The sequence below is a fragment of the Puntigrus tetrazona genome, chromosome 12, assembly GCF_018831695.1.
Source record: "Puntigrus tetrazona isolate hp1 chromosome 12, ASM1883169v1, whole genome shotgun sequence".
NCBI lineage: Eukaryota > Metazoa > Chordata > Actinopteri > Cypriniformes > Cyprinidae > Puntigrus > Puntigrus tetrazona.
The window spans coordinates 3,104,478-3,122,930 of NC_056710.1; the positions used below are offsets into that span (position 1 = coordinate 3,104,478).

General features: G+C 35.4%; 1 pseudogene; it reads right to left on the bottom strand.

Moving 5' to 3' along the window:
- Positions 1–3,762: 3,762 nt before the first annotated feature.
- Positions 3,763–11,214, bottom strand: LOC122355764 (annotated as a pseudogene).
- Between the last annotated feature and the right edge of the window lie 7,239 nt (positions 11,215–18,453).

Sequence of the window (18,453 nt, forward strand, 5' to 3'; positions counted from 1 at the left end):
TAGACTTAATGAATATTGTAACATTAAAAGCAAATAAAATAACTAAATGAGAAAGCTGAAATGAACATGAGTGCACACCATCAACAAGCTGCTCTAAAACAGGAGTCAACAAGTTTCCTCAGATGTTTTTGGGATGTGAAATGATGTTGATTTAGGCTGCAATGTTCTCTCTAGTTTGAGAATTGTGGAGATTTGAGTGAATAAAACAGAATAGAGATTAGATCGAAAAGCACAGTAGCGACCCTGAGAATAAACAGGTGTAAGCCAAAAAACCTACCATTGGAAGCAAGTCTGCAGCCTTTAAGCAAAAAGCTAAATGGCTAAAACTAAGCCCTGCTAATGGAGAGGACCAGAGGACACTGCATGATTAGCTGGGCGTCTCATGTGATCAAAGTTAACCATCCACAGACCCTCTTATCTCCCAATAGTAAGAACATCTCTGTGTAAGTACCACTGGTAGACCCAGCCTTTGGTTTTTCTAGAGGATACACTGAGAGCCTTTTGACATTATAAATGATACCTAATGGAGTTTTGAAAATGACTTCCGTCCAAAAATAACCAGACAAACAAAGAGAGGTTGCTGTAACAACCCTGCAGCATGTTAAAAACAGCTGAAACATTTACATGTCTATTCTGTCATATGCTTTTAAACATGAAGAGGAGTTCTGACCTTTGAATTCTCAGTGATGACCGAGACTGAGGCAATCAGACAAAGACTGGCATGAAACTCAAGCTGAAACAGATATGAGACAGTTATCCAATATAAATTTATTCACAGTACGGCGATGACTAAGCAGAACCTGAGCCAGAGAGGAAGGGAGTTATGCATGAGAAGCCAGAGAGGAATTACGAGACGTGGCACTGCTGTCTGCCAGGACAAAAGTACTAAACCATATTATCAACTAAATCCAGCAACATTTGCGCTTTCTGGAGTCAGTGCTGCCTATATATAATAAGTAAATAAATCGGATTTATATAACTAAATGTAATGATATGTACAGTGAATTATGAAATTAGAAGTTTGGTAAATGATTGGTCAGTACAACAATCCAGCTGTACTAAAATACAAGATACACCTACTGTACAACATGAAACCATCTACTGTGTATCTCTCTATACAGCACTCTATATTCTCTAGTGGAAGGATGACACTTTTTTTACGTTCAAAAGAAAATTTGCATACGTAATATTTTTATGTAGAAACCACTTTATAAAACATAAAGACACTTGAGACTATAATGTAAATATAGTCACTCTGAATTGTACAGAATATAGACTTTGTATACCTTATTTATACATTTTTTATAAAAATACTGTTCAGGACATCATACTTACCTATCACGAGTTTAAACCTATAAAGCAATATAAAGCATTATATCATTATATTGCATTATAATGCATTATAACATGATACACAACACAATATTTGGTGTTATTCATATATAATGCATTATTTTTTTAATAAATAAGCATTACAATACATTAGTTTATCTCTATAAATGTTGCTAACTTATATATATGTAATTAAAATGAATTGTAAGCGCACTGGAAACATCTATGCTTTAACAGCATTTGGCTTGTTTGAAGCTATATACTTTTTCTTCAAATTTGCATTTTCCCACTCTGAGTGTAATGTGCTGTCAGTGTAATTTAAGGTTATATGAGCAACTCTAATCAAATCCCTGTCAAAGCGGTCTTGCATGGGTGTAGAGCCAGGCTTGTTTGGAAACAATTTAGCACATGAGCTTATCTGGATCTGTCTTTCTTCCTGATACAGAAGTGCCTTCTTTTAAACCAGGGTCATTATCCGGAGAGCCAAAGAAAAACATTTTCTGCCCGCTTCTGCACTTATTCTTATTCAGGGAAATGGCATGAGATTACGCACTCATGATGGGGCAAGCGTTTGGGTCGGAGCATAAAATGTATTTTGCAATTCATTTGCTAAAGACATCATGTGAAACTCAGATGCTAATTCAGCAAGACTAGACCTGTTATCAATCTCTTGAAAAGAAAATCTCTAAGTGACTGATCTTGAATGCTCTTCTGAGTATGTTTTATGATGCATCAAGCTATAAAAAAAAAAAATATTTATGAGTTGAATGCACATGAACAGGAACACAAAATCATGTTAGCAAATGCGGAAACTCTGAACTCTCACGGAGGCCAGAGTTTCGAGTTGAAGAACATCTCGGTGAGAAAATATGGCGGGCTCAACAGATGCCAGCATCTATAAATTTGTGAATTATTTATTATTATTTTTACTTGCAACACAACTACTTCAGTCACGCCACAAAATGTGATAGTATTGTACAATTCTGTTAGAACTAGTCTCCTCCACGAAAATGCACAGTAGAGTAATTTCAGTGTAGAATTTAGATTTTAAAAAAAGATGCAGTGCGATACCCTAAAATCATTACTTCTGCAGGCTTCTAAACTTGATTTTGGAATAACTTGAGTCTTAATTTATATGTGGTATCAAAAGACCAGAGTGTGAAATACTATACAGGACAGGTATGGACAGGAACTTACCGGAGCATCTATCTTGATGAGGAGCGATGTCTGCTTTCTCATCTCGTCTTTGATTTTGGCTTCATAGGTGTGCGCCGATCTTCGCAGCTCCACCTTCACCCGGTGTTTGTTGGCTACCACGTAGGCATTAGTTACAATCAGGCCATCTTCAGACACCACGAAACCAGAGCCGCTAGCCTGGCCACTTCCGCTTGAGTGAACATCATTCTAAGAAGGAAAAATTAAGAGAATTTCTTGAAGCTTTTCAACAACTTTCCACAGAGGAACAGCAAAGAGATGATGGTTTTGCTCAACATTCTTGATTTGACCATATTTTCCTGCAGGATTTGAGACCTAGGAGGGAACTTCCATTGACAAGTGATTTGTGGAAAACATGACAGTTATTCTCCATATTTTTTTTTTTACCACGGTGCTCAATTTCAACAAGCTAAAATTGAGGTTGGCTGTTTTTTCACATTCCACAAATTGTGTCTTATGCAGTGATAATGATATTGCGATTATTGCTATTATTTAGAGGATATTCCATCCATACTCAAGTCAGATACTTTATGTTATTCTATAATGAAGATAAAAGCTTAATGGATTATACCTTAAAAATGACTTATGAAAGCGCTACATAACATGATTTATCCAAGAGGACCATGGTCCTGGAAGAACAATCTTGTCAATTAATCATAGATCACCTTCTCCAAAAATCTGAGAAAGAGAATTATTAGCTAATAAAAATGTTGTTTTAGAGGCCAATATGGATGCAATGTATCGCATCCACATGGAAGAAATAATTCCACCCATAGCTGATGATAGTCGACTAATAAAAAGAGCAAACAAGTGGGAATATCTGTTTTTGCCGGTGGTGACTCTTAAAATCAGACGATGAAATACCATGAGAACAAAATTGAAATTCAGTTCACTTTTAAAAAATAAATGTTCCAAAAGGGTATCAAGATCCATTTGCTGCTCATCAAAGACCCGTTCCTAAAGAAACCTTTAATTTATTTTGTGAAAATACTTTTTAAAGAACTTTTTGTGTAATGTGAAGCTTCCACAGATGCTAAATGGTTTTTCATGTAACTATAGTCAAAGACAGTCTTGATGAAGGCGTGCTCTCTGAGACATGAGATACATGATTAATGGAGTGTGTGATTCAGGATACATACTTGCGGAACAGCTCAATGTGAACCACAGCTGGAGCAATCTTCTCCACCACATCAGCGATGAAGTTATATCTGTGCCGGAGAGCTGTCTGAGATTATCCTCATGGCCTGGAGAACATATGTGCAAACAAAGTAAAATTATATTTGTGTAAATTATAAAAGTATAAAATTAGTATAAAATTAAACCAAAATATAAGAATTACAGATAATTCTAATTGTATATCACTATTTAATTCCAGAACTGGATTACAGATTTGTCAGTAAAGTTGCGCAACAGGGTCCTTAGTGCTAATGTTAGCAAGTTTCTTTAGTTTATTTATTTATAATTAAATTAACTAGCATGATCGCTACCTAAAATTTAATTAAATTAAAAAGTATTTTTATTGTGATTTTCTGGCAACCAGAGCTGTGTATTATTTATTTATTTATTTTTGACAGTACAATTTTTAGAGCACTTGCTTAAACAAACATGAAGTATTGATTTGAATAGAAATTACTTTATTATTTAATCGAAATTAGAGATCAGTGTGCTATGGAAAACATGAAACCAGCACAACTAGGAATGTCTTGCAGGGAGACAAGACAAGTGTTTAGTGTCTTTTTACAAAATATTAAACCCCAGAATTCCATGATTGCTCAAACAGAACAAGCATCTATTCTTGAAAGTCTCTCGTTCTAATTATTCCATACCAGCCAACATAATCTTGCATATAAAACAGCAAACTGAAGGAGGCGAATGTTTTTTTTGAGAAACAGGGTCAGCTTATCTAGAAAGCGATACATCCTTAGTCTGAAAGTGCTTATAAAACTTGGATGAGAGTCAAAACATATTATTAACTTTGTCCATATAACACCATTTTTACCTTGCATAACCCTTGTTTCACAACATCTGCATGCAAGCACATCTGCTGCTCCCTTGTCCATGTTAGGTAGCGTGCTAGTTGTTTCTTCCCCTAAGGGTCTGTGTGCAGCTCTATGCATCCACTGTTTGAAAATCCCCAGTGATAAACAGCACCTTGACCCAAAACTTTTATGTCTTTTTTTTTATTTCTGGGAAATTTGCTGCAATAGTGAATGCTCATCTATTAGGGTTGTAAAAAGAAACAATTACCATAATACAACACAGATGGGTAAGAATAACTGCACAGTTGTAAACCAAATACCACCTACAATATGAGCGTGGAACTAACAAATCATGTACACCCGCTGTTTTTTTTTTTGCTATAAATATTATCAGATCTGCAGAAATTCATAGGAAATGTCTTTTTAAATGCCTCTTGACAACCTCTGTATCAGAGGGAAAAATCTAAAGTTTCTAAGCTGAAAATTAGTTGTGAATAGGAATTACATTTTACTATTGTAGAAACAGGCTGGTAAAACATATTTGTAGGCTTATATAACTGATTGCCATTCCCTCTAGCATATCCCATCATGACTCTGGAATCTTGATAATGGGATTGTTTTCCTCCCTCATAATATGGCTGCACATCTGTAGAGGTTTAGCACGTTTAAAGCGAGAACATTTCATTTGTTATGTCACTAGCTGGCACAAAATCTAACACATTTGTGCAACCCACATACAGTCATGTTTTATGCGAAAAGTACAAATAATGATTCTATAGGCTCAGGGACGCGTGAAAAGGTCAGGGAAATGGCCACATGGACATCTGCTTCATGCAAGTGCAATTTTAACAAACTGAAAAAAAATGGCTTTGCTTTCATAACATTTCATTTACTTACTTCAGTGTTTTTGACAGATTTCCTCAGAACAAAAAGCAAGGGAGCCCCAAGTTGGAGTAAATGGACGTATAGCCTTAGACTGTGTCAATGTTTTTGTATTTTATGTAGTTATAGGATGTCTTATACATTATGTGCCACCTTCAGACAATTTTTCAAAATCATACTTTTGGTAATATATAAAACAGCTTTAGTAACTTCACATTACAATAAGAAATAGAAAATTACATTATTTTTGGTAAGTGTATAAAACGTATTTAAAAAGTTTTTAAATATTACTTTTGACCAATTAATGAGCAGAGTCTGTATGAATCATGCACAATTAATCACTCAACTTTCACAGCTTGCTTTATATAATGAAAATATGATACCAAGGGTAAATAAGTGATAGTGAAGCTGCAATAACTAACATTCAAGCTATTGTTCAGATACAAGTGTTCCAGGTACATTATGTGTTAATGTTAACTATCTATAGATATCACTCTTTCTACTGATTCCAGTTTTAGTGGAACTTTATTATTATTGCATATAAGACTAATAATCATTTTTAAAGATTATTAACATCTTGATCTACAGTGAAAATACTGTCTTATTTGAATCAGGTTTAAAAATTCATTAAAAACCTCCCCAACTATCAGAAATAAATACCTCCTGATCTTTCAAATTTCCTGTGATGTTTTCCTTGTTTACCCATTGGGAGAAAAAACTTAAATTACATCGTTGAATTACTTTCAAGATTATCAGTTTTATGACAGTCAACCATTGTTTGCCAATTTCATGACAATAAAAAGAGTACTGCCATAAGCTGAATCACAGAAAGCTTGACTAATAGCTTATTTTATTTCATTGTAAACTCCAAATACAGCTCACTCTAAAATGGCTGTTTAATAGTAAGCGCCCACTCTTAATGTAAAACATGCCAAAATGATATTACATTGCATCTTACAGGTTTTGCGACACTTTAAAATGTCAGTTTGTAGTGATAAAAATTTTTACAGTTTACGGAAGCAGATACATAAATCTCGGTTGCTGTACATATTGCAGCAGTGGCACCAAAACGTTAATGCTCCTTACAAAAGTAACATAACTGACAGCGGGATAAGTAAATCAGAGACAACAAGCGCATTTGCTGATGCAGCTAAGCCATTTAGCTATTTCTTTGAGTTCTTTTACAACAACTCGTAATCCTGAGCACTCAGCATTGTAAATTCAACTCTGTACCAGGTGCACTACTGAGCAAGTTTACTGTATCAAAAAAATTGCTGGTTTAAGTAATGCAAATTTAAACCTTATTAGTTTACAAATAATGCACCTAGGTTAAATATGTTTTGTGGTCATAACATAGTATTGTACACAGGAACCAAGAAAAATTAATTCTACCCTGTAATAACAGTTTTTGGAAATGTATAATATTTGTTGGTATTTTACTGTAACTTGCATTCATTTTCATTAAAGTGTGTACTTAGGCACTATTCTATGACAGTAGAAATATAGTATATAGCAGTATTGTACTATAGTATGTAGTAATATATAGTATAAATAGTAAAGAGTAGTGTGTTCATACTGAAAATTCCAATAGGAAAAAGTGCTCTTTATGATGTGCTTAAATAACAAAAAAAGAAAAAAAAAAGAAAGAAAGTGTGGAATGTTGGACACTCCGCATACACATGACACAGTTCAGTTGTATAGTGCATCATTTTAGGACATTAGGAGGACATCTTTGGATACTACTTTGGATACTACAAATACATCTTGCTTCTTTAATAATCATAGTTTCACAGTTTGACATTTTGATACTAATATGTGAATTTTAACAGTCAAGCGATGGAAGCCGTTGATGTGATACAGATGTGGTACATTTACCAGAAAAGTCTGGCCATTTTATGGTAATTTACCTGGTTCAGTGTGTGTAAGTGCTAATGAAAAGCAATGTGTTATAAAGACAGCACTGCAATAAAGTTGCCCCTTGTTTGTTCGTCAGGCATCACATGTTTCTTAAATCACGTGTCCGGCATGTTATAATTTTTTTGCTAATGTTAGATAATAAGCGTTGGTGTACAAAGCGCAGTTTACATGTTTATAAATTATACAAGAGGCTGATATGTCATCATTATCCTGCATAAATGTGTCTTGTTGTCTTATCGTGAACACCCGATTTGGTCACAAATATTTATTCAAAATTTCGAATTCGGCTCTTTGGTTAAATTCAGTTATGTTGCTATGTATTGTTTGTCATATTAGGATTAGTATTATGGTCACCAGACTAAAAAAAGTGTTTGAAATTGTTTTGGATTACAGGTTATGAATCATGTGGATATTCAGATATTCCAGGTGAAATCTGGGCCAGTTCTTTTTATGAATGGGAAAAACTGTCGTAAATGCAAACAGGCGTCATTAGCCTCATGTGAACTATAGTACATTGCCAACTATAGTAGGAAGGCTTGCAAATAGACTTAGAGACAGTTGTGATGTAATGTCGTTTGTGTGCTATTAGTGGGTCACATCCTATTGACTTAAACACAGAGGCGATTTCTTACCAACAGTAGCATTAGTGTAGCCACATGATTTTATCATCTTTAAAGAGCACTATGTGAAATATAACGAATGTAATTGAAAGTGTAGCCTATATGTTACAAATCTGAGCCTACCGGGATGGTACTAAATAACCACTTTGAAATTATTCATTTTATGAATTACTCATTAACGCTTGCGTTACACATCTCAAATCTGAATTCCAGTTCAAGGACCTTTCTCAATCCCTTCCTGTCTTCTCACACTGTCCTAGCACAAAGGCAAAAAAAAAAAAATCCTTAAGAGTTTAAACATTCAAATTATATCCATTTGTCATGCAATATCTGGCAACCGGAAGTCTTGGATCAGTAGTCCCAGTCAAAGGGAGTAGCGCAAGTCTGAAACATACCTGCCCTCCCTGACGATTTTTCCACATTTTTGCCTGAACTCAGAACTGCGGTGTAGACATAGGATTCTTAAACTTCCCTTACGGTTCTTATACTCTGCATGCCACCGGCTGAGATTGTCTTACGGTATGCATTTCCTCCTCTAATACAAACTCAGCACTTGGGCAAACCAAAGTGTGTGTGTGTTGGCTTTACTGCAGCGTACAGTGGCACCCTTGCTTCTTCAGCTTATGTTTGAGACAGACGCTCTTTATACTGTCATTTATGCAGTAAAATCTGTAGTCGTTAAAAATCTACACCACTGATTCTCTTGCCCAATAAATCACCAATAAACTGACGTCTGTGAGCAATTAAAGCCAAATGCCCTCAGTTTGGGAATTTTAAAACATGATATCACACATATGCCCTTCGCGGATCGTTTGGGCGTACAAGAATGTAAGTGTTTGGGCAAGACCCTAGACCTCTCATCAAAGGCGTGGACAACATATAAGGGTGTTTCTTAAACACTTAAAAAACGATAAATTCTAGGACATTTTCTTTTGTTATATAAAGACAATTATTTTTATTATGTCATCCTCATTTGCTTTAATACTAAATATATTTTAAGTTTGGGAAACTAAATGGCTGGATATTATTAATGGACATCGACAGGTGTAAAAAGTCCACAAGGCCAAATGCTTCTCTAAAGATCTCCTGAATTTGTAGTTAAGAAAAAAAACAGCTCCAAGACTGTAAAATTTGACCTAGATCTGGATCCTCAGAGAATAGGCTTCTTAGATAATGTCCAGCCTCGAGAACTCCAGATGTGGATTACATCATGTGATTAGAGATGTCTTGCTGTAATAGTTTTGACTGAGTAAGAAACAGAGCCTTGGCTGTAGATCTAAGGCGAACTTTTCAGCACAACCGGGTGCACAAACACTGTAAAGCGCTATTTTTGGCCAGTCCAACGTTGGCCGGAACAGAAGTGAGGTGATAGCTTAATGAGCCAAAGGGAATACGCAGAAAGCCGGGTTACGTGGATTTGTGCAGACAATGCCAGGCTTGATTTGGAAATCATGTCCAATGACATGAAAGGCCTGGTAGCACCTAATTAATCACATCAGATGAGGTTTGTTCAGTGTGTTCAGTCTATCTGTTTCAAAACCTATATTGTTGAAACAAAATTGACAAATTAAAATTTCAGAGAGGCTGGTCTAATTGTGCAGTCAGAATCTTATTTTCCATTTTGCAGCTCGTTTTCGAACCGACTGTCTTATTTCACAAGCTCATAATAGATTTTATGCATCAGATAATTTTGAAACTGACAAAAAAATTAGTTTAAATCATTGTTGGCTATCATTTGGATTTTTAAAATCTAATTCGTTTGGTAGCATTTTTGCTTGTGGAAAACAATATGGGTGGTAGAAAACGACTTTTTGAAACACCTAACATTTAATGAATACCTCTGATGGGACCAAACCCTTTAATGCACTAAATTTATGGAGACCACGCTGTCTCTCTTGAAACTCAAACTTTTTGGAATCTACATTTCCTGTTGCAATTCAAGAAGAATCTGGATGAACTACAGCTGACTCCTCTTGCAGGGAAGGGTGTAGGCATGTGGTTATCTGCTGTGATTTGTTTTTGCACCTTTTTCCAGTTTGTTTCAGTGCCAAGCATAAATCCAGTAATGGGGTTGCAGACAGACTGGCAACATCTAATAAGCTTCTGTGTTTACTGTCTTGAAAGGAGCCAGTTTAAATCACGCAATATCAAGGCGCTCAAGCATTCTGCCAACTTAGAATTTTTGATTAGGGAGTATAAAATTCAATCTTTTCTCATCCATTAGAGAGACTTGAACTATCAATGTTATCTAAATTATAAGAGATCAGATAGCTGATAAGGTAAATATTGAAGAAATTATAAGAGTGGGTATAGTTGGATAAAAGAAGCAGGGATATGTGAGTCATTGCTGTATTATTGGAGTGTATTTGATATTTTGTCTGAATTCCCTCTTGGGCATTTTGACTTTATAGTTTTCAGCAGACTATACATTTATATAACCCATGGTGATTTTATAAAAGAAAAACTCTTAGTCTTTAGAATTGTCTAAATATTGGGATGCTGATCTGAAGAACTTTTTTTAATTTTCTTTAAAAAGCCATAAATAAACCCCAGAATTAAGCTTGGTCCGAATTAGGAGTCTTAAGCTCACTGTGTTTTGACACGGTGCTCTAAGATGTTATAGGCAGCTCACTAGGTTTGGGATTTTTGGTTCCATGAAAGAACCATTCAGGTCTGAGGAACATAAAACAAAATTGCACTGTGAAAGTTCTTCATGGAATCATAGGTGCCAATGAAGAAACTGTGATATTAAGAGTGTAGGATGCAAGCACACAAGGTCTTACCTTTCCCGCAGGCTCCTCTCTGGATAGAAGATGATGGGTGGCTGCTGGAGTTTCTGTGCCCGATTTACTGACTCTCTTGAGCTCGCAGATGTTCCTGTAGACACCCCATCACTGCCACCGCAGACAGGCTCGGGGATCTTACAAACGCACACGCCGGTCTTTCCTCTCCTCCCTCACGGTAGTTGTTGATCCGACCCCCTCAGTGACGGCGCACTCCAGACCCTCTCCACACTCCGGGTCTCCCAGTTTCCCTGTACCGCCGCAGGGCTCATCCTCGCCGGCCGCGCACGCCGGGCAGCAGTCGCACTGGTCCAGGATGTCTCCGGCCAGACACTCGGCCGGTATGGGCGGACACACACTCTTATCGCAGCGCTCCGGACATCCGATCACATAACGCTTAGAGATCCGCGCATCGCACAGCACAGGCACCAGAATAACAGACGCGCAGAGAACCCACAGATGCATTTTAATATTGTTCTGTGATAAACTTTTCAAGTAGAATCTCTTCAAAGTAACTAAGTTGAAGAATACGTCGCCGGACAAATAAAAATATAACGAACGTAAACTTGACAGAGTTTGTTGTGCTGTCAAATGCCCGTTGCCTTGCGTTTCTGTGACAGACTTTATAAAGCTTAGGGAGTATAAACAGCAACGCCGATTGGATGGATAGGAATGACGTCAAATATGTGGGCGGGACGGGAGAAAGGGTAAACATTGAGGCCACGCCTCAAGCATGTGTTTAAATATTGTGCTAACAAATCCCATACATCCCATATATACATAAAATGTCATGCATAAATAATAAATAAATAAACAAAAACATCTGCATAAGTTGTATTTGCAAGTATATTTTAAGGTACAATTCATAAAACAGAAAAAAACAAACAAAAAACAATAAAGATCTGTCACAGAACGATTTCAGATTGATTTTATAAAGCATACTAGACTGCAAATGAAAAAAAGTAAAAATAAATAAATAAAAATAAAATTGTATCCTGACAATCACAACTTTTAAATTCAAAATTAGTATTATTATTAAAGTCCAAATAATCAATCTAAATACATTGAATTTATACTATCAAAAAAATAATAATAATTATGGATTAAGTCAGTAGACTGGCAATTTCAGGTTATTTTTATGGGTTAATTTAGGTATAATTAGCTCTTCAAGGTAAAAATTGAATCTTACTTATTAAATTATTACAGTATCTCTTTAAGATGCTTTACAGTATATTTGTATTATTATACAACTATTATTATTCAAGTCATAGAGTGATGTGACAGCCTATTCTTAATATTTATTGCCATATTAAATTTAACTAATTTGGGATAGTACAAAAATACTTTTAATATTTCAGATCTAGTTCTTTAGTACAGAAATACCTGCAAACATAAAGCGATGGGTTCCTGGGATCAAAGCGATGACCTTCATTAGTGAAAGTTGCCGCGTGATTTATACAGTTTGTTCATTTCAGTGTTCATTTTATGCTCTTCGAGCATGGCGGTATAAATCAATGGATTTGTGAACATTTGACTTGTTATATAAGACATCTATTATAAAGCTTTTAAATGACCAGTCTGCTTAACTAATAAATCTATAAGTCATTGTGGAGATAACTGGAGTTACATTTCAAGCCTATACTTTGTAGAGCTTAATAATTGACCTACTAAAAATACATTGAAAAAGCATATCCGAGCTCGATCCAAGCTCATAAACTTGTGTTCAGCACTGTAGTCAGATGTAGTACTTGAAGAATTTTTAGACGTGCTTGAGTCACAGAGTTGCGGGTCAAGTTGTCCTCCCATACAGCTCTCTGAAGGGAGGCGCTCCAGCATTATGGGAGTGGATCTCCTCATGCTCACTGATCCTAGGCAACGTGTAGATTTTCTCAATATTTGTACCTCACAAATATCTCAATATTCTGGAATTTGAAGCCATGACTTTTCAGAGGCCAAAATGTGAAATGAATCAAAGGGTAGAGTCAAATGATTAGAGGAATTTGCTAAGGCTATTACATTCGCTAAGACTTAATGATCGGGTTTTGTTTCGCGTTTTTGCATTACATGTCTCTCTCGATCCAGCTCAAATTCATCTCAATTTGAAATTATTTGTCTATAAAAGGAAAAATCTCTGGCTAAAAATCCCTTTATATATATATATATATATATATATATATATATATATATATATATATATATATATATATATATATATATATATATATATATATAAATTATATAATTCTAAAAAAACAAGTGATTTTAAAAATAAAAATAAAAAAATTGTCTGTAGGAGCGAGGATAGAATCAGCAAATTCGATTTCAAAATGATCTGATTAATTCAGGAAAGAAGCATGTTTATAAATGGTCACTCTCAACCTAATCAACATTCATTCATTCATTTAACAAAACACTACAGTGTATTTGCTGAGAGAGAACTCAATGGTTTCAAATTTAGCTATTTTGTTGGTGAAATATTATCAGTTATGCATCTAAAATGTCACTTAAAATGAACATCCCTGAACTGCTGGAACAAAATCAGTGTCACGTTTGGAATTGTTCTGACATTCGGGAAAAACAGCTCATGTGATAATGCTTGAAATAACACCCATCATAGGCTATAAATAGAAGCGTATAGAGCGTTTTGCAGTGTCAGAAAAACAAATGTGCAGCCGTCTTTAAAATAAAAGAAATTGAATTTGCATTTACTGCAAGTTCCCAGCTATTAGAGTTTTAAACGAGCGGTTCATTCATAAATTTGTATGACCTTCACTGTTGAAATACAAGAAGTACAACAGCACAAGGTTAAAAGGCGTATACTTGGGATCTATAAAGGGTTATTCTTTAGAACCTATGCTCATTAATTTGCGCTTAATTTTAGTAATGTTTAGTAATGTTAGGTAAGTCCCTTTTCTGATCGTATAACTCACGCATTTGAAGAACATTCATGTGAGCACGCGTGCAGAAATAGCCTAACTTACTTCCGCACTAAAAAATAAGGTGGAGAATTTGGTTTGAAAGTGCACCACTGAAGCATACTTGGCTCTTTCGTTAAGCATATTTCTTGTGCATACGTTCTTGTTATGCCACATACGGAAAGCCTGTATTTGTTGAAGTTACTGTTACCAGCATCACCTCACTAAGGGTGTATGGGAATGATTTGATGACATCATCTGATTGCATCAATTCCAGAAACAGGCTTTTCACGAAACATTATAGCTTTACATCTATTTAATTACATCTCAATAGCAATAATACTTTGACAGGGATAACAAAATATTTAAAAACAGCATGAAATATGCTTACTAGTTGACCATTTTACGATGTATGACCTGTTTGATAACGTTGACTTGGATTGTAATGAAATCAGCTCATTTCAGTGCTCTGTGTAACACCATCCTACACTGGATATGGTTGAGGATATGATATGGATATGAATACATTTTAGTTCATATTCATGTTGTCTTAAAATAACACAGTTGAGTACACTTTGGCGATCTTAAGTTTATCTTAAAGTACTAAAAAAAAATCATTTTTAGTATATTAAGTACAAAAAATTTGCGCTCGAAAATAGAGCACTTTAATTATTATACTTGTCTTTTACCTGGGGACATTCACAGTGTTGTCTATAAGCTGTGTGTGTTTGGGGTCGTTGTCCTGTCGGAAGGTGAACCTTCTGCTCAGTCTGAGATTTCTGAATGCTCTGGACTGGGTTTTTATTTAAAGCCATCTCTATATTTTTGCTGCACAGAGCGTTCCTTCTACTCTAAAGACTCCTCATTCCTGCTGCTGAAACACAGCCCCTACAGCATGAGTCTGCTACCAGCACCACTTTACTTGTAGGATGGTACTCTGCAAGTCATGAGGCAAAGCTGGTTTCATCAAACATGATGCTTGGAATCGAGATTAATCCGAGACAGAATATCTTGTGTCTCAGAACCCGAGGGGTCTTTTTTTTTTTTTTGCAAATTCCAAATGTGTTTTCATGTGTCTTAACTGAGGAGAGGATCAAGTCTTACCACACTGCTATAAAACCCAAAGTGATGTTTGTCTTTCTGTAGATTTCTTCTATCTCCACATACGATCGTGAAGCTTTACTAGAGTGACCATCAAGTTCTTGGTCACCCCTCTAAACAAAACCCTTCTCCATCAATTGCTCAGTTTGGACAGGAGGCTAGATCAAGGAAGAGTCCTGGTTTGTTTCAAACTTCTTCCATTAAGGTTTACAAGACTACATGCTTCTGACCCTTCAGTGAAGCATCAACTTTTAAACTCTTTCACAGATGTATGGCTTGAGTACAAACCTGTTTCTCAAATTCTTTAGGCAGTTTCTATTCACCTCAATGTATGGTTTTTGCTCGTCGCATTATCAGCTGTTAAAAACGTTTTATTAAGTCATGTGTGCCTTTCCAAATCATACCCATTCAATTGAATTTGCCTGGCAGGTTCGCCAGACCCCAAATATATTAACATCTACAAACAGTATGAATGCTCCTGAGCTATATTTCCAACTCCTTCAGATAGGGATATACGGACTTTATGCTTTGGAATCATTTTATTTTTTTGTTTTAATAAATTTGCCGTAGTGTATGGAGTGTAGATTGGTATGTAAAAATATGTATTTTAACATTTAACATTAAGTTAAACATAATGCAACAGTAACGTAAATGAAAAAACAAAACTAAATAAAGTATCAATACTTTTACAAGGCACTGGGAATATATATATATATATATATATATATATATATATATATATATATATAATCATGAACATAGTGGTTGTATTGCTTCACAGTTTTGTGTAAACCATAATACTATTTTATTTATTATTGGATAAATAAGAACAAAATGTTTGAAGAAACAACAGCATTTGTTTGGTGAAATAAATGAAAGTTGTAACATTATAAATATTTTTACTATCACTTTTAGTAAGATTTAATGCATCCTCCTTGAATAAAAAAGTCATTTCTTTTTTATTAAAAAAAGTATTATTATAAATATAAGGTAATATTGTTTCATCATTGAAAAGACACTGATTTGTACTGCAAGATGAAGCACAAAACAAACAAAAGTCTGAGGTTAATATGTAGAAAAACAGATGCAGATACAGATATAAAATAAAGACAGTTTTATAAATTACACTTCGCTACTTTAAATCTCCAGGATGTATCACAGCTGCATATTGTGTTGATCCATCCCAGAGCGATAGATTCTTCAACACTTTTATCATAAAGAGCAGAGTACAAAGTTGGCAAATATTGCACATAAACACACTGACTCAAACATCTGGACATCTGTGGACTCTCTCAAACACACAGAAGATAAAAAATAGCAGCATGAATCATACAGTACACAAAACTATAAACACCAGATTTGTTTGACGTGCTGTTTGCGTAATACATGGTGCGTTTCCAGCGCTGTAACTGAGCACATATTCCCTGCAACCGTTCATCAGGCTGTTCACTATTCCTTCACTTCTTGACGTGGAGAGTATCAAGCTGGGCTCATATCAGATGGAACAGCAGCATTCCAGGAAAGCTAGCCTCCTCCTCCCAGAATTTCCTGAAACAATCCCCCAGGACAAGTGAGTCACTCTTTCACATCAGAGAGCATATTTCACTCAAGTAACTTTTAATTATGGCACTTCATTTGCTTTTGCTATGTTTGGTACTACAATGAATCAATTTCAAGTCAAACAGAGGAAGAAGGGAGAAAAAAATCCCAAAATTGCATAATTATGTTGGCTTGACAAAATGTATACTCTCATTTACTAAAGAATTAATTTAATACTGCAAATGTATTTCCTACAGCTTTTCAAGTCTGACCACAAAGCCCTAACTGCGCACAAATATAGAAACAAGTAGTGCAATTAATTTCAAAGTCCAAAGTTCAGAATTTGTTTAACTCTCTGTAAAGACCATTAGTAGACTCATACATCACGCCTCGATCTACCTTGACCTAAATTGGCAATTGAGTATAGCTTTACATTTAGAATGTACAATAATGAATCATGTCTTTGAGGTGCTTTATGGATTTCCACTAAGCATAAATACTATAACATTTGCAGATACTTAAAAACATGTTAAGTTGTTTCATGTATATGAAAAACAATCACAACAGTCAATTATTCTCCTTTGAAAATGCTGACTTCCGTACGGAATGTCTGCGCTATTTTAGTTTGTGAAACCGCCCGCTGTCCCGTTGTTCAATCGTTTGGAACCCCAGGGTTGCCAGTTTGCAGAAACCACAGCGTATTTATTTCAATCGTAGAAGCTGGAAAATAAAGGGATGTGATGGAGAATCTGGCAACCTGCGTGTGCGACAAGTCTGAGTAAGGCGAAAGCCGAGTGAAAAAAAAAACGTCTCAGTATTTTGAATTTCGACTGCAATAACTAGTTCGACCACTCGGTGCAATTCTACATTTAGCACCTTTAAGACACTGTACTTAACATAATGCATAACAATGCCTCCCTCTCTGCTATAAATTGTAATCAAGGCTTAATAGCTATTATAATAACTTTCAACAATGTATTTTAACTGTTTTATCGGTAGCTAGCCTAGTTTCTATGCTAAAACATTCTAGTCATGTACTAAAAGGTGTTCAGCAATGCTATAGCAGCACTAGGAAAAAAACATTCTTTATGGAATAAATAGAAGAAACACTTACTTAGCCACATTAAAGCAAGGTAGCTTGTTAAATGAACATGCCTACTTAAAAATTAGGCGTATTGTTAGTGTGGGCGTAAAACCTCTTCAGAACAAATAATTGAATAAACTGATCGCCAGAACTGGAAATACCCAAACCAAGCCCCAACGCTGATTTACCGTGAAAAACAACAACAGCAACGAAAAACCAGTTAAACCATAAACACAAATTTAGCCATGTACTGAGTTACTACACCAACCATCTTTTAACCATGATAGTTGCTTAGCAAGGCATGTGGTTTCTAAAGCTGATAATCAATACTCTAAAAAACATTTTCACTGCCTTTTCATAGTAAGCCATGTGAATATACATATATATATAACACATAACATATATATATATATATATATATATATATATATATATATACATCCATTCATTCATTCGGCTCTGGATTACTGGCAGAAGAAAGAAAGGTTTACCTGTTGAATCAACCCAGAAATCAAATGCAGCCGTTGCTGCTTTCTGTAGGCCTATGTCTGATGGAGCCCTCCCTGGTTAAAAAACAGCACATGCTGGTTGGGGATATTTTGAGGCTGGGATACGGTTTAGATAGTCCCTTTGCAGGTTTTTAATCTGGTTTGACAGGCTGAAGAACAGCTCAAAACAACATCGGAGTTTAAAACTATATGCAGTTTTTGAGTTATTTATTTTTCAAAAAGCTCAAGCTCAAAAATCATCCAAGATAGCAAGCGAAGATAATAAAGAGAGTGATACAGGAATGTTTTATTAACACTCTTTTAAAACTGTCTGTGGTAGGTGTCGATAGCTTAGCGACATGCTGCTGTGCCATTTCTGCCAGAAGATCGATAAACCAATTGTAGGTCAAATCTTCAGACTTCTTTATATTCAATCACCGTGAATATAACAGTCCCTTTCTACCACAAATACTGGTGGTCCTGATTATACATAACCAGCTGCTTGCAAGACCTTAAGATGAGCTGTGAGAATTAGTGATGGGAGTCCCAAGGTTCGAAAGCGAGTCCACAGTCATCACATTTATCCTTTCTGAACTGA